This window comes from Acomys russatus, chromosome 6 (assembly GCF_903995435.1).
Source record: "Acomys russatus chromosome 6, mAcoRus1.1, whole genome shotgun sequence".
Classification (NCBI taxonomy): domain Eukaryota; kingdom Metazoa; phylum Chordata; class Mammalia; order Rodentia; family Muridae; genus Acomys; species Acomys russatus.
Genome location: NC_067142.1, coordinates 67,254,088 through 67,278,748, shown reverse-complemented (window position 1 = coordinate 67,278,748; position 24,661 = coordinate 67,254,088). Strand labels below are relative to the sequence as shown.

The following is a 24,661-nucleotide window of genomic DNA, read 5'->3' as shown; positions in this document are numbered from 1 at the left end:
GAAATGAGAGAGGGAGGGAACTAGGGAGGGAGGGGAGAAAGGGAGGAAAGGAAGGAGAAAGGGGAAAGGGAGGGAAGGAAGGAAGGAGGGAGAGAGGGAAGGAGGGATGGATGAGGAAGAAAGGGAATGAGGGAGGGAGGGAACTAGGAAAGGAGGGGAGGGGGGAAGGGAGGGAGGGAGAGAAGGAGGGAGGAAGAAAGAAAGAAGCTGATACTATTATATCACACATCTCTAATGTTTTCCCTCCCAGCCATGAAGAATATCACCTCATCATAAATCATCTCAGATAACCATAAATATCCCTCCAGAAGGCACATGAGTACTTCCTTTCTTTGAAGTTAAACTGAACTACGCATTTGTTCTAGCCACAAAATATAAGCAGAGTCATTTGGAGGTTGAAGCCTTTGAGGAAGGCAAGACATCAATCTATTTTCCAAACTCAATAAATAACTAAAACGTACAGTACTTGGAGTCTTGGTCATCTTTCTGTCACTGTGACAAAATGCCTGAGATAATTCCTGAGGCAGAAAAGTTTCTTCTGGCTGCAGTTTCGCTCAGTAGTGAGTTGGCCCTGTTACTTGTGCCTGTGGTGAAAATGTGAGGGTTGGAAACATACAGTAGCCATGGTGACCACAAAGCAAAGAAAGAAAAAGGAAGGAAGCAAGCCAGGCCCCCACATCTCCTTCAGGGGCATACCTCCAATGTCCCAACTTCCTCCTAGTATCACTCACTTCTTAATTGTTTCACCTCCTGCCAATAGAACCACAGATGGGCAACAAAGCCTTCAATCGAGAGCCTTTGGGAGACACAAAACCATAGCATTCAGCTTGGTAAATTGTTTATAAGTGCCAGAGAAATGTTAACCCAACACTAATGGTGTACATCTGTAATTCTAGTATTCAGGAGGCAGAGGCAATCGGACCACCATAACTTAAATTACAGCCTGAACTGCGTGGTGAGTTTCGGGCCACCCAGAGACACAGAATGAGACACCATCACAAAAAGTAAAAACAAAGAAGAATGAGAAGGAGTGCTATTAGCCTTAGTGGTAAGAGAGTTAGTACTGGGATAGCACAGTGAAGCATGCAAACCACGGTCTTGGGGTGGGGGGGGACGGGGGGGTGCGGCAGAGGCGGAGCTTTGTCTGTGTTTACTGCACTTGAGTGCTAAGGAAAGGCATCATGCCAGCTGTGGTAGTGCACACCTGTGATACCAGGAAGAGGGAAGCAGGAGGACCAGGATGTCAAGGCAAGCCTTGGATATATAACAACTTTGAGGCCACTCTGGTCTACAAAGATGGGGGGATAGGAAAACAGTGTCAACACAGTGGCAGCTGCCTTCAGTAATGTATTAGCAAAGAGATGCCCTTAGCTGGATGTAATGGGACATGTTCATAACCCAGTATTTGAGAGGCTGGAACAAAAGGACTGAAAATTCAAAGATAGCCTGAGCTACATATACAGACCATATCTCAACAAAATGGAGAGGGAGGAAAAGAGGGCAGAGTGGAGGGAAGAAGGAAGAGAGACAAGAGAAAGAGGAGAAGAGAGAGAGAGAGAAGTGAATGCCCTTAAGAAATGGGGGCTAGAGAGATGGCTCAGTAGGAAAAGACGACTGCCTCCCTGTGACCCACGTTGTGGAAGGAGAGTGCCAATTCCCAAAAGTGGTTCTCTGATCTCTACGCATGCACTATGGCATGGGCTTTCACCCACATGCACACAAAATAAATAAAATATAGGCCGGGCGATGGTGGCTCATGCCTTTAATCCCAGCACTTGGAAGGCAGAGGCAGCCGGATCTCTGTGAGTTTATAGCAGCTTTATTTGTAGGAGCCAGAAATTGAAAACAACCTAGATGTCCCTCAACCAGAAAATGGGTAAAGAAAATGTGGTGCATAATCGAATACTACTCAGCTATTAAAAACAAAGACATCAGGCAAATGGATGGAACTAGAAAATATCATCCTGAGTGAGGTAACCCAAACCCAGAAAGACATGCATGATATGTACTCACTGATAAGTGGATAATAGTCATAAAATACAGGATAATTATGCTGCAGTACGGTCCCAAAGAAGCTAAGTAACAAGGAGGGCCCGAAGGAGGATGCTTGAATATCACTCAGAAGGAAAAACAAACTGGACATTGGAGGTGGAGGGAGGGAGAGAACTGGGTGGGAGAGGGTATGGGGAAGGGAGCTGGGATGGGGATTGGGAGTAAGAGAGGGGTACTGGGTGAGAAAACAAAAATTGGTGGGTGGCATCTCTGGCATGAGGGAAGTTTCTGGGAGTCTGTGTGGATGACCCTAGCTGGGACTCTTAGAAGTAGAGGATATGGAGCCTGAAGTCACCACCTACTATAGCTAGACAAGACTTCCAGTAGAGGGAGAGAGACACCAACCCACTCACAAAACCATCGACCCAAAATTTTGTCCAGCCTACAAAAAAATGTAGGGATAATAATGAAGCAGAGATTGAGGGAATGGCCAACCAATGGCTGATCCAACTTCCCATTCCATGGGAAAGCCCACCTCTGACACTATTAATGACACTATTAATGATACTCAGCTTTACTTACAGACAGAAGTCTAGCATAACAATCTTCTAAGAGGCTTCATCCAGTAGCTGATAGAAACAGATGCAAAGACCCAGAGTCAAACACTAGGCGGAGCTCGGGGAGTCTTCTGGAAGAGTTGTGGAAAAGACTGAGGAACTGGAGAGTGTGTTGGCATACAGTTATTGTGTAATTCAAATGCTGACTTTTGTTTCTACCCCACCCCCACCCCCACGCCCATATCTGGTTGCAATTCCTGTTCTGAGAATCTCCTGTGTTAATATTGTGTAAACACTGTTCCCAGTGTCAATAAAGCAGCTTACAGCCAATCGCTGAGCAAGGGAGAGAATAGGGCTGGACTTCCTGCCAGCCAGAGGAGGAGGAGTTAGGGGATTCAGCAGAGAATTCAGCCACAGGCAGAGGTGCAGGAGAGATGAAGAAGATTCAGCTGGAGCAAAGCAAGTAATTTGAGGATTTTGGCAAAGATGGCATCATGATAACATAAAGGGTTAAGAACAGACTTAAACTGCTCAAGATTGTGTTGCGAAGCCCTATAAACAATTATAAAGGAGTCTCAATTATTTGTGTGATAGCTGGGTTAATAAATAGACTAAGAGAAACAAACACTGTTTTATAAAAATAACATCAACAGGAGGGGTCAAGGACACCACAAGAAGACCTACAGAATCAACTAACTTAGTCCCATGGGGCCTCACAGAGACTGAACCACCAACCAAAGACTATGATGCATGGGCCGGACCTATGCCCTCTGCCCATATGTAAGTTGTATAGCTTGGTCTTTATGTTGGACTTTGACCAGCAGGAAGAGGGGCTGTCTCTGACTCTGTTGCCTCCCTTTGGGACCCTTTTTCCTAACTGGGATGCCTCCTCTAGCCTCAACAGGAGAAGATGTGCCTAGTCTTACTACTACTTGATATGCCAAGGCTGGTTAATATCTATGGAAGGCATCCTCTTTCTGAAGAGAAAAGGAGGAGGAGTGGATGGGGGGGGGGGGGGGGTGACTAGTTATGGGAAAGGCCTGGGATGAGAGGAAGGAGGAAAAACTGTGGTCAGGATATAAGTAAATTAATTAATTGATTAATTCATTTTTTAAAGCCTGAGTAGTATTAACTATAGATAACCACACTTGAAAAGTTACATTTAGACATGAATTCCATTACTTATACGAATAGGAATTCCTTGCATTCCCACAGTATAATTTATGATTTCCTTGCCTTCCTCCATAGGCTTAGCAGGTCCTCTGTGGTCATAAGGACCAGGTAGATAAAGAGGATTCATTGACCACAAAAGGATATCTCTACCTTCCCAGCTGACCCCTTTGTGAACTGGAGGATGGAGACCAGAGATTCAATATGTATGCTTAGTCCCCATGACTGTACAGTGACCACAGACAGCATAGCAAGGAACAAAGTTGGAGCATTTAAAGGTTTTCAGCCAAACTATCAATTCCCTTTTTCAGACAGTTTCTTAAGTCATCCCCAGGTTTGAGGATCAGCCATCTGTTTCGAGGACTTTCAATATCTTTCTTATCTTTCTTTCCCAGAGTCATGTTTTCTGTTTGTGGCCATTTTTTTTTTTCATTTCAATTTTTTTTTTTTTGTTTTTGTTTTTCAAGACAGGGTTTCTCTGTGTAGCCTTGGCCATCCTGGGCTCACTTTGTAGACCAGGCTGGCCTCGAACTCACAGTGATCCGCCTGCCTCTGCCTCCCGAGTGCTGGGATTAAAGGCGTGTGCCACCACGCCCAGCCTTCATTTCAATTTTTGTCGTCCTTCACTCCTCCATTTCTCTGAGCTCTGGGGAAGCTTGCTTGGGGAACAGCTCCAAGGCAACCTGGAGACCCAGATAAACAGGATTGGGTATCTTAGCATCCTAGGCCAAGGGACTATAACAAAGCACAGTGGCGACTCTCTCCTGGAGGGAGCACAGGCCTTTATAGGCCTTCTCTCTGGCAGAGAGATTCCAGGTTCTAATGTCTCTCTGGAGAAAGTGCCCCCACTGTCCCCCTCCCATCGCTCCCCTGCTTTTCTCAAGCAGGGAGGGAAGTCCCTGCTAAAAAGAGACAGCAGAAAAAACCATGAACTAAAAACTTTATTGTACATTCTGAGCCTCATGTATCCAGTATAGAAGGGGGAGTCAAAACTGAGCCGAAAGGCAAAAGATTAAAAGGGACCAAAAAGGCAGGATGAGAAAGAAGGGCAGGGGGCCATAAGGCTCAAAAGGGAAGGACCATAAAGCCTGGACCAGAAAGGACAACCCCCACTTTCAAATCCGGTGTTTTAAGCCCTGGGAGTTGTAAAAGAAGTGTTCCCAGGATAAGGCGTCTGTTTATAGTAAGTATCTTGAGAGCCTTATCTCTACCATGGGAGAACAACCCTTGGTAATCCAGAGGTTGCTTTGAAGGTTTTTTTATCAGAGCAGGACCAGGTCTGTGACACCTCTTACCAGATGGGATTTAGGATCCCACTGGGTTAGACAGGCTAACCAGATGGGGTGGACTTTGACCTCACCCGGCAATGCCCCACAAATTTTGACCTTTCATCATTAATGATCGTTCCCCAAAATATCTTTCTTCCAGTACATCCTAACCCTCCTGTCCTATGCATTGAACCTGCTTTACCAAGATATGGGAGTAATAATAATGAAGTATTCTTGCACCAGCTTCTATTTGCATAATATTTTTACATAAGCCATAATTTCAATTTCTCCTTCATCTATAATTCCTGAGCGTACAACAAATCCTTGAGATATTAAACTACTTCTCCCCACAATTATTCTACTGTTTCTGAAGGAAGAGGACCATACATGCCAGAGGCTATTTTATAACAAGGAACATGTAGAACTCACTCACGTAAGATGTTCACCTGCTGCCAAAGCGAAAGCAGCACTTCCAGAAGTAGCACGCATTAAATCTCCAATACTGGGCCTGAGTACTCCTGGTTACTTTGCTGAAAGCGTATTGGTGGCTTGTGTTGTCTGTTCCCAGGGCACTGAGCTCAGCCCTTTTTTTGAGTTTCCCAACTGTAAAGGATTACCACGCACATCTCTCACTGATCTGCATCCATTAATCTAATGTCTACCCTTTCCACACCTCCCACAAATTCCTGGGGGCTGAGGCCCTTTTCCTTGATTATGTTCAAGGGAAACATTTCTTTTTGGAATGGCCGGCGGGCAGTTTTTCTTTGGGCAGTTTTTCTTTAAATGTCTCGTTTTAGCCACAGTTAAAGCATCATATATTTTAAGATCAAAGACCTTGAGCTAAAGTTTTTTTCCAATCGTATTAGCATTGTAAACAGTATGTCTAATGTCAGCAGTAGCTCTAATCTATTCCTCTAGTGGAGTTCCTGAGCTTTTAAAGGTCTGTGGCTTTCTCTCATTCTGCATTTGCATCCTTGAAAGCCAAGGACTGAATTAACTCTTTTTTAGGCTTTTTATCAGTAAACGATTATTTCTATGAGCTAAGGTCTTAGCAGCCACATTACTTGATAAGCTACTAACCTATTCTGTTTCAGGTGTTACATTTTTATAGAATTTTTCCAAGAGTTTCAAGAAAGAAACTTAAAGAGCAAAGCCAAATCCTCAGTAGTGATAAATAGATAAGAGCATACTCAATGACATAGATTAAGATTATGAATTTTTCTCTCTATTTATTATGAAAAGTAAACATTTAGGCATTAATTTGATGATCAAGAGAAAATAAAATCTTCTGTACAATGAATGAATAATGCCCCTGGAAATTTAAATAGCATTGGCTTAGTGTTTTATGCCCTTGTCGTGATTGTTTTTGTACTAGAAGTTGGGTTTGTTTTAATTTTTTTTTTCTCCCATGAAGGGATCATTGATAATGAACTATTGATACTAATTGTTCTTGCTACTGGGGGGAAACAAAAAAAACATTTCCCACAAAGGAATCTTTAGTATTGAGTTATTCCCATTGAAGGGGGAAAATCAAACAACATTTAAACAAAAATCAAGCAAACAAGCAAGAAAATTCTAAGTTCTGGGCCAACTGTTACCTCATGCTGCAGCAGTGGAGCCTGGCCCATCATTCCTTGGAATTCAGGTGTTGGAGCCTGACTCTGGCTGGTCCTTGGCAGAAAGAGCTGACAGGCAGCTGGCAGCCACAGAGCTCTCAGTTCCAGCTGCCATTAATTCCTTTCCCCCCCCCCTTCTTTTTCTTCCTCTACCAGTATATAAATATATAGGGTTGATAGGACAAAAAGTAGGTTATTGAATCTACTCCTCAACTTAAGGCCTAAATTGTTACTTAAACATAAGGTTAATTTTAATTCATTGATATAAAATTTTGCATATTGATGCAAAATAAGTTTAATTTTGATACATTAAGATAAAATTCAAATTTAATATCATTCTTCACACATTATGTTTCTACTCTAATATGAAGTATTGTACACATACAATTCAATTAATCATGGTTTACTTCCAATACTCTGATAGTGCTATTGCAGGCTGTTTGGGATAATTAAATAATACAAATTAATTGCTAGTTGATCAACTCATGGTCATGTCAAGTACAAAAATATACATCCTAGGTTTAACAAATAGGTATGATTCTACAAATACATAAAGTAAAATAGTTATATATGGTCTTCAAAAACCTCAGAGACCAGCAGAATATGACATTTTTAAATGTTTTTATTAATTTAAGGATTCTTTGACAATAAGACAGGTTAACTCCTGGCAACACCCAGCCTACCACAAAGAAGATGATGAACACCAAAAAACCTCCTTATAGAGATGGCTTCAGGTGTGACAAAACAGCCACTGGACAAAAATGTCCTCGTTTCTCCCACAAACAGAGTTCTGCCTAAAAATGGACAAGTTTGGATGCAGGCAGAGTTGACAGGCAGACTCTGCCAAGACAGGCTAAGCAAGCTCTCAATAGTTCCTGCTTCACAAATATTGGGCCAGAAGGCTGAAGATGATGCTCCAACATTATAGAGAGTTTTGGGTGACTGCTCAGGCAGTGAAATGTCATTCTGTTCATTTTGGAAGCTGCCAACCTGCACTTCCTGTTTACTTAGGAAGTTAAATTTATTCCTTCTCAAATCTCTGGTGGGGTTGAAGACCAGATAGTTTTTTTAAATATTTATTTATTTATTTATTTATTTATTTATTATACAGTGTTCTGCCTACATGTACACCTGCAGGCCAGAAGAGGGCATCAGATTATATTACAGATGGTTGTGAACCATGTGGTTGCTGGGAATTGAACTCAGGACCTTAGGAAGAGTAGGCAGCACTCTTAACCACTGACCCATCTCTCCAGGCCCAAGACCAGATAGTTTTAAAATTAAACTTAGTTGTTTAAGAATTGAGAAGATACTTTTAAGACTAGATAGATATTTTTAGGTTGATAGATAGAAAGTTTGATAGATATTGATTTAGGTCCAAAACTTTAGACTCACCAAGATAAAACAAATAATATTTCTTCAAGGTTGCCAAATGTCTTTTGATTAAATATTATATATATATATCCTATTGGTTTTTATAATTTTTCATAATTATTCTTATTGTATATAAAAATGGCCTTTTTATTTAGACAGAAAAGGGGAATTGTTGGGGTTGGTCTGATATATCTTGATGCTAATTAATAAAAAGCCATCACACCTGAGCAGGGTGAATGGGATAGGCGTGGCTACGGTTCCCCAGCTTGAAGAGACACAGAATCTTAGGAAGAAGGGAGACCTGAGGAGAGGAGAGAAGAAGTTTGTGCCATCATGAGTTAGGTGGAGGAGAAGCACATGGCCAGTGTGGATGGAGGATTTGGCCCAGATGAAGAACATTAGCAAGCATATGGGATTATGGATGGGAGGTAGCTTGATAGACATTATTAAAAGCAGATGGCATGGGATTGGGGCAGGTATCCTGCCCCACTATGGGAAGTAGTTTAGGGGATTGATATGTGCCCTGCCCCAGGTTAACTAAGGCTATTTAAAGATAAACAGGTATCATGAAAATCTTTACTTACCAAGAAAGTGGGTCAGAGGAGAGGATATCCGATTGAGACTTTAGGCAAGAGTAGCATGGAAGAAAGAGGAAATAGTAGGACCCACAGGGTCCTGGAAACCTACAAGAAGAACTTTATGACAGGCAGATCTGGATCCTGGGGTCCTCCTCAAACTAAGGCACCAGCCAAGGAGAATATAGGCAGTAAGCTTCGAACCCCTACCAAGACCTAGCCGACGAACATGATACTCTCCACCGTTGAGTGGAGAGTGAGATCTGACTCTCACACGAACTCTGGTGCCCCTTTTCTGACCACGTCCCCTGGATGGGGACACCTGGTGGCACTCAGAGGAAGGATAGCAAGTTACCAAGAAGAGACTCGATATTCTAAGAGCATATATAGGGGGAGGAGGTCTCCCTCAGTCACAGACATAGGGGAGGGGAGAAGGGGAGAAATGGGAGGGAGGGAAGAATGGGAGGAAACAGGGGAAGGGCTAACAATCGAGATGTAATATGAATAAATTAATTTTTAAAAGGGTATATAAAAAATAAAATAAAATAAAGATAAACAGGTATCTGTGTCTTGATGATTGCTAGCAGATTAGAAAATACCATTGTAATGATAAGTATAGGCCTAATAATAAACATTATTAGGGAATACTTGTAATTTAATAACAACATATTGGAAAGAGCCTTTCTCCTTCCTCTATTCCTAACAGGAAGAAGCTATTTTCTCCCTTGTTTTTGTTTGTTTGATTGCTTGCTTCCTTGCTTCTGGAGCCTTTCTATTTATAGGCCTTGGTTAAACACTTCCCCTTCTTCTATCGAGAAAATCCTTTTTCCTTCCCTTTTTCCTAGCAGGAAGATATTTTTTCCTTCTAGAATTCTTTGTCTTTGGAACCTTCCTATGTGTATCTAGAAATTTCGCAAATGTGTAGTTAATGTCTCTCCTTTTAACAAGCATTCTAGCAACTATACATTGTGTCGCTCCTAAGATGGGAAATTAGAATTCCCTGTGTCCCTGACAAATCCTAGAGTCCTCACCTAACCTCACTTAAGCTCACTTTACCTCCAGTCCTGGAATATCCAGACCCTTCTTTTTCCAAGCCCATGATGTTGGCATAGGTTGATCAAACAGGGTCACTCCAGAATCTAATTCAGACTCTGAAGCAGCAGGGAAAAAACAGTCTCAATGGACTGAATCTCAAACAGCTGTGCAGGAGCATATTTATTGATTGTTACTCAAAAGTTGCTTTTTGGGGTAAAACAAGTTCCTCATACCAAAGCCTCCTAATCTAATCTATATGTTTCATGAAGTAAATGTCACTTAAAGCAACTTTAGTCCTTGTTGCTGTACCCAACAATACAAGACATTCCAGGGGTGCCAGGACCATCTTGTGACCAAAGCCGTGCAAAGGCTATAAAGCTCCTTCAGAAAACAACTCTATAGATAACAGAAAACAATCACTGCTTTCTACAATGAATTCTCCAAAGTCAAAGTACTTCTACAAAACAACTGTTTCACTCTGATGTCTACCCAAAATACAAATGATTCTACTAGAATTCCACTGCATCTAAGAGCATGCACTGGTCTTCTAGAGGACTCAAATTTGATTCCCAGCACTCTTGTCAGGTGATTCACTGCTGCCTGTAACTCTCATTCTGGGGAATCTAATGCCTTCAGCCTCTGTGCACACCAACTGGGGACCAAGCATTCAACACCAACACACACCTATAATGGACATTACATATTCAAAACATAAAATTTTGCTTTTCTACATCAAGAGTCAGAATTCTGGGCTGCAGCATTCATTCACCAAATCCAGGATATCTGCCAGCATTATGGATTGCCAGAAGGAAGAAAGACCATCCCTTTAGGGTGGTGGGAATTTCTGAAGTTTGTTTTAATCCCAGGTGTGGGGATATAGGGCTGCTTCATGGCAGCTAACTATGATTTGCCCAGTGCTCTAGCAAGGGTGTGGTTTTGCCAGCTGTGGGTAGTTGTAGGCTCAATTGTCTTAATAATTATACTTTATTGTGGTCTCACTAACAGAGTGTACCTCACTTACAACCCCACTAACCCAAACAATAGAAAAAGGAGATTAAAGAACACAATAATGAAACCTTAGGGTTATTAGTTCCGAGGAACAATTCTCCTGGCGTAGTCAGCAGGATCTCAGCAAACCCCCAATTTAACCAAGGTTTGCTGCTGGAACCTGGAACAGCAGCTGAGGCAGCCCAAAGCCTTGAAACCTTCCCTGGAGCAGTTCTCTCTAGGAGCGTCTCTCGAAGTGCAGGAATGAACAGCCAAAACAATCCCAAGTCATCTCTCTCTCTCTCTCTCTCTCTCTCTCTCTCTCTCTCTCTCTCTCTCTCTCTCTCTCTCTCTCTCTCTCTCTCTCTCTCTCCCTCTCTCTCTCTCTCCTCTTGTTTTGGATATATATATTCAAATGCATCTTTTTAAAAAAAAATAACAGAAGCCAAGCACTAGGGAAGCAGAAACAAATTTCTATGAGTTCAAGGTCTAGTCTATGTAGTGAGTTCCAGGCCAGCTAGAGCTACACAGTGAAACCCTTTACACACACACACACACACACACACACACACACACACACACACACACACTAACAGAGTATCGTACAATGGGCTGTGAACTTCTGTCTTACTTACTACATCTCCAGCAGAAATGCTTGCTGTCTGTTTTTGTAGCTGCAGACATGCTAGCGTTCCTTCCTACAGTAAATATCCCCTAAGCTCTCTATATAGCTGCTCTCCCTTGGTATCACAAGGCAGAAGGCTCCGTGTGCAATGTGTGTGCTGTACACACTTGAGTGCTGAGTTTTTGGCTTTCCTAGCTGTAGTGATCTGCACTGGTGTCCGTGGTAGAACGTAGGAATTATACTTCTGAGGTCATCTTCATTTATTATCAGTAATAGTATCTACATATATTTACTTGTGTGTGTATGCATGTGCACATGTTAAGGTCAGGACAGTTTGGTTCTCTCTTTCCACCATTTGAGCCCCAGGAATCAAACTAGGGCCCTCAGGTTCAGCAGCAAGCAACTTAACTGGCTTAACCAACCTGCTGGTCCAAGGTCATCTTCCTAATGGAAATACCTCTCATGTGCTTGCATGAAGTGAGAGTTATGTCTTATGAATATGTTTTTTTTTAATTCCAGGTATGGAATGTGGGCTGCTTCTGTTTGTCCACAGACGTTAACTATGACTGTCTCATGCACTAGCAGGGGCTTGATCTTTGCCAACTGCAGATAGTTTAATTCTGGCAATTCTAGAGAGGGAATAAATGCCAGAGCCCAGAGAGGGATGGGCGTGCACTCCAAAGAAGAAGATAGCTGTAGCTCCGTCTGCTGCTTCCAGTTGCTGTTGCTGTAGTTTGTCAGGTGTTCATAAGCAAAGAACAAAGAGATGAGGAGAAAAGGCTGGAGATATTCTGACAACAAAGATTGGACTTGCCTCAAGGAACTCAACAGGAAGTAGCCTATAGAGGTCTATACCCCTTTCCCCTCTAGCCTTCTTCTTCTCCTACCCAGTGTTCTGGGGTTAGAAGGGATTAGGGTGGAATAAGAGTTGGAAGGGAGGTATAGCTATAAGAACCCAATAAAATAGATTTTTTTTAAAAAATATACCAACATTTGCACTCATTCTCTATTTGCTCTCTTTCTCCCACTCCTCACAGCACTCCCTTAGGTAGAGTTTGTTGTCAGTGTTGGGTGTGAACAGTGAGGTTCAGAGAAATGAAACGGGAGGAGAAATAAGTTATTTTCTCCAGATGATACAATGGTCAGTTATCAGAAATAATGAAAGAGGAGGCACATTTTTATTGGGTACAAAGCTAACATGGAAATCATTTGTATCTGAGTAGTATCAAATTCTGGGTTTGAGCTGTCTTTGGGCTTGTGGGAAGTTCTGTTTTCCACTGTAGCAACTCACTTCATTCCTCATTAAATCTAAGGCATGTTAATGAACTACACTACGCAGGAGGAATCACAAACCACAATATGCCACTGGATGAACATGAGCCATCATTAGAGACAGTAAAGTGCTAAGTCTGGTGGTACAGGAAGTATGCATTTTATTTGAACACTGGTCTTAGAACCAGATGTAGTTTGTTGGCATCTATAGAACTGTGTAAATTTACAAAGAAAACATTGGCTTAACAAGTACAGCCTCATAAAAGTTTCCTAGGAACTGCCGAAGGAACCATGCAAACAATGCAATGGTCATGCGATAGCACTAATATAGCCCTGTGCACAAGGCAGGAAGCAACACCCAGGAGGAAGGGATCCATTCCACTGAGGGGAAGTACAAGGAGCAGTGATGCTCAGAGTATTGTAATCTGTTTAACCTGCTTAAACTCTATAGACATACTTTAGTTCCTAACATAACTGTGGCTCCTCTGCTAGCACCAGCTATCACTCTGAACATATCAGAAGCCATTTTATTCCCATCTCCATTTTGATCATAAGGTAAAACTAAGTTCAAGTTCTCAGGCCCTACGTATCTGAAACCAGGAAGCTTCGATGCTTGCTGTTTAGAATAAAACAATAGATGATAAATACATGTTCTATTAGAGTTTAGAGGTAAGCCCAAAGCCAGGCATGGTGGTACATGCCTTTAAACCCAGCACTCCAGAGGCAGAGGCAGGCAGATCTCTCTGAGTTCGAGGCCAGCCTGGTCTACAAAGTGAGTCCAGGACATCCAGGGCTGTTACACAAAGAAACCCTGTCTCAAAACAAAACAAAAAAAAAAGTTTAGAGGTAAGATGGAAACATCCTGCTATGTTCCTTACTCCCAGAGAGTTGGAAAGCCCTCAAGACTTCCCCTACCCTAAATTCCAGTCAATCAACTTAATATGCTTTGTCTAGCCACCTGGGTACATTATACTCAGTACAAAATTAATTATTCTTATTTTAGCTAATCAAAACGATGTAATGCTGCCCTCCTCTTTGCTTCCCACCTGGTTGTCATTTTCCTCATAAAAAGCCTGCCTTAAAAACAGGCCAGCGTCATGGTCTGATTCCCAAATTTGTACCATGCCCTGACTGGTCAGTCAGTTTTGTTCAGCATTCAAATAAACTTGCATCAATCTGAGTCTGGCGTTTGAGTGGTCAGTGCATGGCTTTTCTTGAACCCTAGCAAGAGAGTAGAGGAATGGCACTGGGGCAGGAGAGATGGAGCAGATAATGGGACACTAGAGGATGTTTCTGACTGAATATGTGGTCTGGGGACCACGGCAACAGGCTCTCAGACCTTAGCACAACTGAGTCCATGTTAGATGCTCCAAGGCACCATCCTGACCTAAAAGCCCATCACTTAGACCACTACACCTGCCAAAATAAGAACAAAGACCTAAATCACTATAGTTCGTAGGCCTGGGAAAGTCCCTAAATGTACTGCCCTTGCTTTTTGGCTTCTGTAGCTCTGCTTACTGCTGTTTTTGATTATTGAAGTGTGTCAGCCAAGATATGGTTTGTGTGCGTAAAAAGACAAGAACAGTAAGGCTTGCAGCTACATGGTCAGGGCTACATGATTCCCTGTGTAGCCCACCAGCCAGTGAATAATGGCGTTCTATTGGCCTTAAGAGTCCAGATGTTATTAAAGTTAGTTAAACTGCTCTGAAATTTTTATCCACTTGTGATGTAACTTCTCTTCTAAAACAGTGTGCCTCTCCTCTCTCGCTCCTCTCCGTCTCGCTCTCTCGCTCTCCCCTCCTCCTCCATCCTCTCTCTCTCTCTCTCTCTTTTCTTCTCTCTCTCTCTCTCTCTTAGGGATCCACTGAGCTCACTGTCTTTCTCTCTTAGAAGGACAAACACTCACCATATTCCTTTGGGGGCATTGCTTGTCTCTTCTCCATGGGGAAGAAGGTGAGGAAGGGCACTGCTCACAAGCACTCAGAACTCTATTCTGTCTCCAGCTGGGATTGTGTGACAGCAGAGAATGAGAGGATTGCCCAGGCTCTGCAGCCAGAGGCCTCAGGAACCAGGTGTCCTGGACAAGTATCTCTTGAGCAAAGGCTGCAGTAGGAATGATCATTGAGTGGGCTGAGTGGATTGACACAGTCTGCTTGCATAGAAACTGCTTGTTGCAAGGGCTCTTTGGCAGCCAGGCCCAAGGTGGTCTGAGGATCACCTGGAGCCCCTTACTGAGGGTTCTTGCTCCAGGGGCTGCTAGGGGATCATTGGGATTTGAGATCTGGGCATAAAAACATGGGATATAAAATAAGCTTATGGTAAAGTGAAGAGAAACGTAATGATCATCTTGCTAGATGTAGAATGGGTGATGTGTACAATCTGACATCTGACACTGGAAATGGAGAATTAACTCATTTAGTAAAGGCCTTGTTGGGTATAATAGTCAGGGTTCTATAAAAGAACAGATCTGATATATAACTATAGAGATATATATAGATATAGGTCAGATATGGAGAAGGGGTCCAAGTAATCCAACACTTGATGTCTCCCGAGTCTCCTAAAGGAAAGACCGAGGATCCAGTGGTTGTTGGATGCATGACATTGGATGTCTCAGCAGTCCCAATCTGGTGCTGGAGTCCTGGGGAAATCCTAAAGAGCCGTCAGTCTTTTGGTCTATGTGTGAATCTCAAAGAAGTACACTATAATACCAGCAAAGGAATGCCTCGGGGATAGGCTATCCAAACTCGTCAGCGAGAGTGAAGACAAACAAGTAAAAAGCAAATTTCCTTCTTCCATATCCTTTCTTATGTGGACTGCCGCAAGGAGGCCTGGCCTAGAATTAGGGTGTGTCCTCTCACCTCAAAGAATCCAACCAAGAAAAAACAGTCACAAATATGAGCAGCTGCTTCCATTCTAGCTGACTCTAGATGTAGTCAGGTTGACAACCAAGATTAACCATTGCACTGCTCAATCCTAGGTTTGGGCCCTCAGCACCCACATAAAAAGCTGGGTACAGCAGCATGTACCTGTAGTCACATCTTGAGGAAGCAGAGATAGGTGAATCGCTGGGCCTTGCTGGACAGCCAGGCTAGCTGAATGGACAAATCCCAGGTTTGGTGTGAGTCATTGTCCCAAATATTAAGGTGGACAGAACTGATTAAGATGGTGCAGGAACAGATGCTGGGGATAGCAAGGTGAGAGTGGCATAGAAGAATAGGGGGATAGAAGGACTGAGAGAGTCCAGGAACCCCATAAGAAGACCATCAAGGCTGACAGATCTGGAACCAGGGGAGGGCCTGCATGAACTGACGGACCAACCAAGGATAATGCATGCAGTAAACTTAGACCCCCTGTTCAGATCTAGCCAATGGACAGCACATTCTCCACAGTTGTGGGGAGAGCAGGGACTGACTCTGACATGAACTCTGGTGCTCCTGATTTGACCACTTCCCCTTGGTGGGCCGGCCCAGAAGCACACAGAGGAAGGGGAAGCAGATTATCTGGATGAGACCTGATAGGCTGTGGTCATATGGTGGGGGAGGAGATCCCCTTATGTCAGAGGTCTAAGGGAGGGGAATAGGGTGAAAGAGGGAGGGAGAGTGGGAATGGAAAGATATAAGAGAGGGGATAACAATCCAAATGTAATCTGAATAAATTGTAATAATAATTTTTTAAAAGATGGCTCATTGTATAAAGACACTCACCACCAAGCCTGAAAACTTGAGTTTAATACCCAGAAGCCACATGGAGGAAGGAAAAACTGATTTTTCTTTAGTTGTTCTCTGATTTCCATATGTGCACACACACACACACACACACACACACACACACACACACACACACACAAAGGAAAGGAAATAAGTTTTTAAAATGTGTTTCAACCAGTCTGTTTCTATGCCAATACCATGAATTTTTTATTACAGTTACTCTATAGTACATATTAAAACCATGGATGGAGATACCTCCTGATGTTCCTTTATTATATAAGATTGTTTTAGCTATTCTGGCATGTTGGGTTTTTTTCCATATGGAGTTAAGAACTGTTCTTTCAAGTGTTGAGATCTGCTCCTTTTGTGTAAGATAACTACGGATATTTTTATTTCAGGCCCACCAGCCACATCATCTCAGCTCATTGATGATGTCAAAAAAATCTCTATACAAGGTCAGATAGACCATAAACTATGTTTATGATCAGCATATCCTAAGGACTTATTAATCAGCAAAAATTCCCCAACCACAAGTCCAGCTTCCCCCAACTACCAGGCACACATTCAAGGTTAGCTAGAACTTCTTGTTAACGAAATAACTTGAGTCGGAGCTGACCACCCTGTTCCACCATCTGCCTCCTGTATGAGCTAATTACAGTTTTCACCTTTAAATATGCAATACAACCTCAAGGACATGGTTCAGATCCCAAAATGGCCACCTCCCTGAGCTCAGGAAATAAAGCTTTCATTTTAAGCTTCTGCACCTGAAGTGAGTTTTCTTGCCTTCCACGCCAAACCCAACACAAGGTCTATAAAGAACTGTGGAGGTATTTTGATGGGAATCGCATTCTGCATATTGCTTTTGGTAAGATGGCCATTTTTACTATGTTAATAGTATCTATCCATGAGCATGCAGATCTTTCCTACTTATGATATTTCTTTAGGACTTGAAGTTTTTATCATACAGGTCTTTCCCAGATCTTTCCCTTGCTTGGTTAGAGTTACACCAAGATACACTTTATATTATTTGTGGCTATTGTAAAAGATGTTGTTTCCCTAATTTCTTTCTCAGTCCATTTTTTTAGTTAATTTTCTATCCAGCCACTTTACTGTTGGTGTTTATCAGCTGTTAGGAGTTCTCTGGTAGAATTGTGGGGGGTCACTTATATATACTATCATATCATCTGCCAATATCAATAATTTGACTTTTTCCTTTCCAAATCGTATCTCCTTGATCTCCTTTAGTTGTCTTATTGCTCTAGCTAAGACTTCAAGTACTATGTTGAATAGATATGAAAAGAGCAGGTAGCCTTGTCTTGCCCATGATTTCAGTCAAAATGCTTTAAGTTTTTCTCCATTTAATTTGATGTTGGCTATTGGCTTGCTGTACATTGCCTTTATTATGTTTAAGTATCCACGTCATATCCTTGATCTGTCCAAAACTTTAGACGTGAAGGGATATTGGATTTTGTCAAAGGCTTTTTCAATATCTACTGAGATGATCATGTGGTTTTCTTTCCTTTCAGATTGTTTATATATTGGATTACATTGATGTATTTTCATATATTGAACCATCCCTGCATCCTTAAGATGAAGCCTACTTGATTATGGTGAACAATATTTTGATATGTTCTTAGATTCAGTTTAGGAGTATTTTATTGAGTATTTTTGCATCAATGTTGATAAGGGAAATTAGTCTGAAATTCCTTTCTTTGTTGGGTCCTTGTGAAGTTTAGATATCAGTGTGATTATGGCATCATAGAATGAGTTTGACAATGTTCCTTCTGTTTCTATTTTGTGAAAGAGTTTGAGGAGTATTGGTATTAGCTCTTCTTTGAAAGACAGGTTGAAATCTTCACTAAAACCATCTGGCCCTGGACATTTTTTTGTTGGGAGATTTTTTTAGTGACTGCTTCTATTTCTTTAGGGGTTAATAGGACTATTTTAACAGTTTACCTGATCTTGACTTAGCTTTGGTAAGTGATGTCTATCTAGAAATTTGTTCATTTCATTTAGATTCTCCAGTTTTGTAGAGTACAGGTTTTTGTGATGAGACCTAATGATTCTTTGAATTTCCTCAGTATCTGTTGTTTTTTCCCCACTTTTTATTTCTTTTTGTTTTAATTTATTTAAGTAGTCTGCTCAGATTACATCTCAATTGTTATCCCCTCACTTGTATCTTCCCATTTACTTTTATTTCTTATTTTGTTAATTTAGATACTGTCTCTCTGCCTTTTAGTTAATTTGGCCTAGGGTTTGTCTATCTTGCTAATTTTCTCAAAGAACCAGCTCTTGGTTTCACTGATTCTTTGTATTATTCTCTGTTTCTATTTTGTTGATTTCAGCCCTGTTTTGTATTATCTCCTGTCATCTACTCCTCTTGAGTGTGTGGATATTTGCTATATAGTACAGGGTAACCATTGTACAATCCACAGACCTAAAGAAGTCAAGGAGAGCCCAAAGGAAGATGCTTGACTCTCACCCAGAACAGGAAATAAAATAGACATCCAAAGTAGATGGAGGGAGGGAATTAGATGGGAGATGGCACATTGAGGATAATAGAAGTAAGGATCAGGTGGGTGGAGAGAGGAGGAGGGCAGATGAGGAGAAGAACTGGGAAAGAGAACAGAAATGGGGGGCATTTCTGGGACAGGGGAGGCTCCTGGGAGTCTATGGGGGTGACCCTCACTGAGACTCCAATTAACATGTGTTAAGAAGCATAAAGTTGGCACCTTCTGTAGCCAGATGGGACTCCCAGTGGAGGGAAGGGAACACCAACTCATACATAAAACCTTTGACCCAAACAAAATGCGTCTTGTCTACAAAAGGTGTATGGGCTTTTTGTAGGACAGAGATTGAGAGAATGACTCAATGAGACTCAACTGAGAGGCTCAAATGATTCAGTTGAGAGAAGGCAAACCAATGACTGGCCCAGCTTACAACCCACACCACAAGAAAGGGTAGACCATTGTAACTATTAATAATACTCTAAGCCAGAACATGGAAACAGCCAAGTGTCCCTCAGTAGAAGAATGGATAAAGAAACTGTGGTACATTTACACCGTGGAATACTACTCAACTATTAAAAACAAGGAATTTCCGAAATTTGTGGACAACTGGATTGAACTAGAAATTATCATAATGAGTGAGTTCACCCAGAAGCAAAAAGAGTTAAATGGTATATACTCACTTATATCGAGACACTAGTCCAAGGGGTACATCCCCATGAAAAACTTTACCTACCAGGAAAGTGGGTCAGAGGGGAGGACATCCTATTGAGACTTTAGGTGTGAGAAGCCTGAGAGAATGAGGAAATAGAAGGATCCAGACGGTCCTGGAAAACTACAGGCGGGTCTGGGCCCTGGGGTCCTCCTCAAACTATGGCACCAGCCAAGGAAAATATAGGCAGTAAACTTTGAATCCCTACCCAGACTAGCCGATGGACAGGACATTCTCCACCGTTAAGTGGAGAAGGAGATCTGACTTTCACACAAACTCTGGTGCCCCATATTTGACCATATCCCTTGGATGGGGACGCCTGGTGGCACTCAGAGGAAGGATAATAGGTCACCAAGAAGAGACTCAATACCCTATGAGTATATACAGGAGGAGGAGGTCCCCCTCAGTCACAGACATAGGGGAGGGGAATAGGGGGGAAGCGGGAGGGGGGAGGAATGGGAGGATACAAGGGATGGGCTAACAACTGAGATGTAATTTGAATAAATTAATAATAAAAAAGGAAAAAATAATACTCTATTATGCTTGCAGATAGAAGTCTAGCATAACTGTCTTCTGAAAGGCTTTGTCCTGCAATTGGCAGAGACAGATGCAGAGACCCAAGAGTGAGCAATGGACCAAGCTCAGGGAATGCTGTGGAAGAGTGGGAGGGAGCTAGAGGGGTCAAAGACACCACAAGAAAATCTACAGAGCAGGGCTGGAGAGATGGCTCAGAGGTTAAGAGCACTAACTGTTCTTCCAAAGGTCCTGAGTTCAATTCCCAGAAACCACATGGTGGCTCACAACCATCTATAACGAGATCTGGTGCCCTCTCCAGGTGTGTGGGTATACATGCAGGCAGAACACTGTATATATAATAATAAAGAAATAAATATTTTTTAAAAATCTACAGAGCAATATAACCTGAGCCTATGAGGGATCATGGAGACTGAACCATAAACCAAAGAGCTTACATGGACAGAGCCTAGACCCCCTATGCATACGTAGCAAATGTACAGCTTGGTCACAATGTGGGTCCCTTAACAACAGACATAAGGGCTGTCTCTGAATCAGCTGCCAACCGATGGGTCACTTTCCCCTATCTGAGCAACCTTGTCACTCCTGGCAGGAGAGGATGTGCTCAGTCCTGCAGTAACTTGAGATATATGGGTGGATTGGTACCAATTGGAGGACCTCCCTTTCTCTGGGAAGAAGAAAAGGGGTGAATGGGAGGAGAGGGTAAGGCTGGGACTAGGAGGAGAAGATGGAGGGGTCTGGGATGGAGGTGTAGAATGATTAAATAAATAAGCAAATAAATAAATAGGAAAAGTTTTTTTGTTTTTATTGACTCTTTGTGAGTTTCACATCATTCACCCCAGTCCAGCTCATCTCCCAGTCCCCTCATGTCTACCCTTCCTTCTTGCAACCTCCCCCCAAAAATAAAAAATACGCAAAGAAACAAAAACAAAGCATAGAAAAACATTTCATTAAGAAAGCTGTAGTTCAGGCTGGAGAGATGGCTCAATGGTAAAGAGCACTTGCTACTCTTCCAGAGGTCCTGAGTTCAATTCCCAGCACCCACATGGCAGCTCAAAACTGTCTGTAACTGCAACTCTAGTTCCAGAGGATGCAACACCACCTCGCAGACATACATGCAGGCAAAACACCAATGCAAATAAATAAATATTTTTTAAAAAGCTGTAGTATGTCACAGCCTGTCCCACAGTATATTCCTCTGTCCACACATCTTTACTTGGAGATGTTCATTGCAATGAGTCATTGGTTGGGTTCGAGGTGTCTGGCTTCTATGACACCACCAATATTGGATCTTCACTGGGACTTCTCCCAATTATCCTGTGGTTGCCCTGTGTCATGGAGATCCTGCAGCTTTGGATCAGCAAGACTGGCCCTTTCTCTCTTCCTAAACCTTCTCAGATGGCATAGATTTTGGGGAAGGCCAACTCAGAGCCCTGGATCTGGGCCTGGGTGGTAGCTGAGCTGGGGGCTGCAGCCAGGGAGGGGTGGGGCCAGTTCTGCACAGCTTCTAGACATCTACATGGTCTCCTGGTCTTCAGCAGTTGCCCTGACATCCCCATGGTCTCTGGTGGTGATATGACCCACAGGCATCAACATCAAGCCCTGCTGCTGCCTAGCCACAGACCCAGACATGGCCCTCAGCAGCAGCTCAGGCCGGGACCTCACCACAGCTCCAGGTGATGGGGCTGGCCATTCCTCTCTACTCTGATGTCCCCAGTTCCATCTCTTTTCATAATATTCAAGTTGTTCCACTTTTCTTTCTCTCTCATTTGTCCACCCCCGACTTGCACATTGTGGTGGCTCCCACTGCAGGCTGGCCACACAGCTGGAAGGCCTCTGGGTGACATCTCAGTCTGCAGCATTTGGCTTGGTAGCAAGCAGGTGTCTATGGCCTTCTTGTGCCATGCACCAGAGGGCAGGTCTGTGGGTGGCATGGTGATCCACAGACCTATCTCTTTCTTCCTCCCTCTTTGGGTTTGGTGGTGGGAGGCTGAGCCCTGTGTGTCTGTGCCCCACCTGTGCTGTGGGGCAGAGGGCAGGTCTGTGAGCATCTTCCCCAGACTTCACCTCATATTGTGACAGAAAGCAGGTCTCTGTCTGTCTTCCTCTTCCCATGCTGTGCTGCCTGGATTTAATTTGATTTGACTTGATTTGATTTGATATGATTTCTATGTGTCCTAGTGTTGGGTTTAGGGAGGGAGCCAAGAAAACTCATCTCAAAGACAGAGGCTTAAAATGAAAGCTTTATTCTCTGTGCTTCCAAGGAGGCAGCCAGTTGGGATCCATACCACATCCCTGAAGGAAAATTATACAGCAAGAGAGAGTGGGGGGAGCTGTTGCTTTGTTCAATTATATTTTGATACAAGGTGTTGAGCAAGGGAATCTCCATCATGGTTTTGCTTTGACTTGGGCCAACCGAGTAAACACTAGTGATTGGGCATTATCCAGGCCACCTGGTATCAAAATCCTTGACCCAGAGCCTTGGTGTTCAGGCTCCGTCCTGAACATCTGGCCCATAACTCAAAGTAATAAGGGAACAAAGGAGTGGGCAAGCCACAAGTAATCAATTAGGACATGAAGGAGATCCGTTATATATACATTTACAGCTTGTGTGCCCTAGTTTAGATAAAGACAATTTCTTTCTTTGTATTTCTTTTACTGGTTAACAGACAAGAAACATCTGGAACAACCGTATCGGCATTGGTTCCTGGGCCTGGGAGCATGAGCTCTGTCTGACTCTGCCAGAAAGATGGAGTGGCTATCCGTGAGATGGCTGGACTCAGACGATTGTCTCCTCACACTAGGCATAAAATAGCTTTGGCCACCAAGCCAGGCATCAAGCTAGGATGAACAAAGGACTGACAACTGCTCTGCCCCTGACTGACATAAGAACAACACCACCAGCAAGGTTTCTCTTTGCCCATTACCAAGATGGCGGTGGGCGTGTTAAATTTTTCTAAATAAAGTAGCCAGGCCAATTATGATGAAGCACACCTTAAACATATTATCCCCCTACTCATCATTGTTTTTTTAAGGTTAGGAATCAAATCCAAGGCTCTAGTTTTTTCATATTCTTGTCATCATGATCTCACCTCTCCAAAACTTCCAGTCCACACCACAGAGACCCAATCTCTGTCTGGTTTAGTCAACTGGGGCAATTTCTGTCTCCTGACCTTGCTCTCTCCAGCACTCCCCAGCTCATCACCACCAACAGTAGATGTAACCCCCTCCCTGGCCCTGCAGTCACACTATGAACACCTCTGGTTCTCTTCTGCTGTCGCACAAGGAAGCACAGTGAGCAGGGAAGTTGATCGAAATGAAATTACACTTGAACTCCAAAGAGAGAAAGAGAAAGGCTGGAGAGAGCATCTGCCACGCATTTATACAACCCACACTGACCACCAGCGCCCGGTTTGCTTTGCTTTCAGATGTGTCAGTAATTCAGCCCTAAAATCCCACCCTGACAGTAAAGGTGAGGGAAAGCATGGTACCAGCCCAGCAGATACCAGGCACAAGAGAAGCTAGCTATGCCCCCTAAGTGCTGCTCAAATTTTAGCCTCATAGAGAAAAGCAGTGATTCTTGTCATAAGTCACTAAGTCATGAAGATGGGGAACTGACATGACCCCTATGACACTGGCTTTGAATCCCAACTGATACAGGTGAAAACAATATTTTCAATGCGATCACAAGAATCATCATGACAATGATGGCAGTGGCATGTGTGTGTGTGTGTGTGTGTCTGTGTATGTGTGACTGTGTGTGTATCTCCATGTGTATGTCTCTGTGTGTGTGTCTGTGTGCATGTGTATGTGTCTATGTGTGTGTGTTGGTTGGGCTTTTTTTTTTTTCAGACAGGATCTCCTATAGCTCAGGATGGTTTACAAATCACTAAGTAGACAAGGATGTCCTTGAACCCCTCATCTTTGTGTCTCCACCTCCCAAACGCCATCATTCTTAGCTACAGCTAAGCTAAGCTACAGCTAAGGATCCTTGTTATCAGCAGTGTAGAGAGAGATTGGAGTCAGCCAATACTGAAAACAAAAGAGAGTGAGAATGCTCAAATGGAGACCAAAGTCTTGCTGTACACATCACCAGCATCTGTCCCATACCCAGCCATTGTCTCAAGGCAGGTGTTTCACTCCCTCCCTGGACAGCAATTATTTCATAAATAGCTACGTATTAGCATGAATTCTGGTGATTTTCATGTGGAAGTCCTTGTACAATGGCTCGGAGTGTGTTTATGTTTGGAGATAGGGTTTTTAATAAGGTGATTAAGTGAACAGTAAGTGATTAGGACAGCTCTTAACTCAATACAGCTGGTCTGTTTTAAAGATAAGGACATTTGAGCACAGAGACACCAGTAATAAATGCACACAGATAAGAAACTGTGAGACAATGAAGTGAGAAGGTGGCTGTCTACGCGAGGTTACCAGTGAGGCCTTGGAATGAGGGTCCTGCTGACACCCTGCTAATACCAAAACTGTGGGGAAATAAGGTGACAGTGTGTAGGCCACTTAATCTGACAGTTCCCTAAAGAAGCAATGTTGCACTATGGGACCCATTTCTGGCCAATGAGAAAAGTCATCACGAGGGTCCTAGAGAATGCTTCCCCTCTCCTGGAGCAGCGAGAGGGGACATAGGAGGAAAAGATCCCTTCTTCCACATTTTGTGACAATCCATGGGACAACAGTAGCTACTTTGGGCTCAGTTATAGTGAAACAAGATGGAA

The 24,661-nt window shown here is 42.9% G+C and overlaps 1 non-coding gene across 1 annotated transcript; it reads right to left on the bottom strand.

Annotated features, from left to right (window-relative positions):
• Positions 1-22,722: 22,722 nt before the first annotated feature.
• LOC127191217 (small nucleolar RNA SNORA48) lies at positions 22,723-22,868 on the bottom strand. Its single transcript, XR_007830840.1, has one exon. It is a non-coding gene; the product is annotated as a small nucleolar RNA SNORA48 (small nucleolar RNA).
• Positions 22,869-24,661: the final 1,793 nt, after the last annotated feature.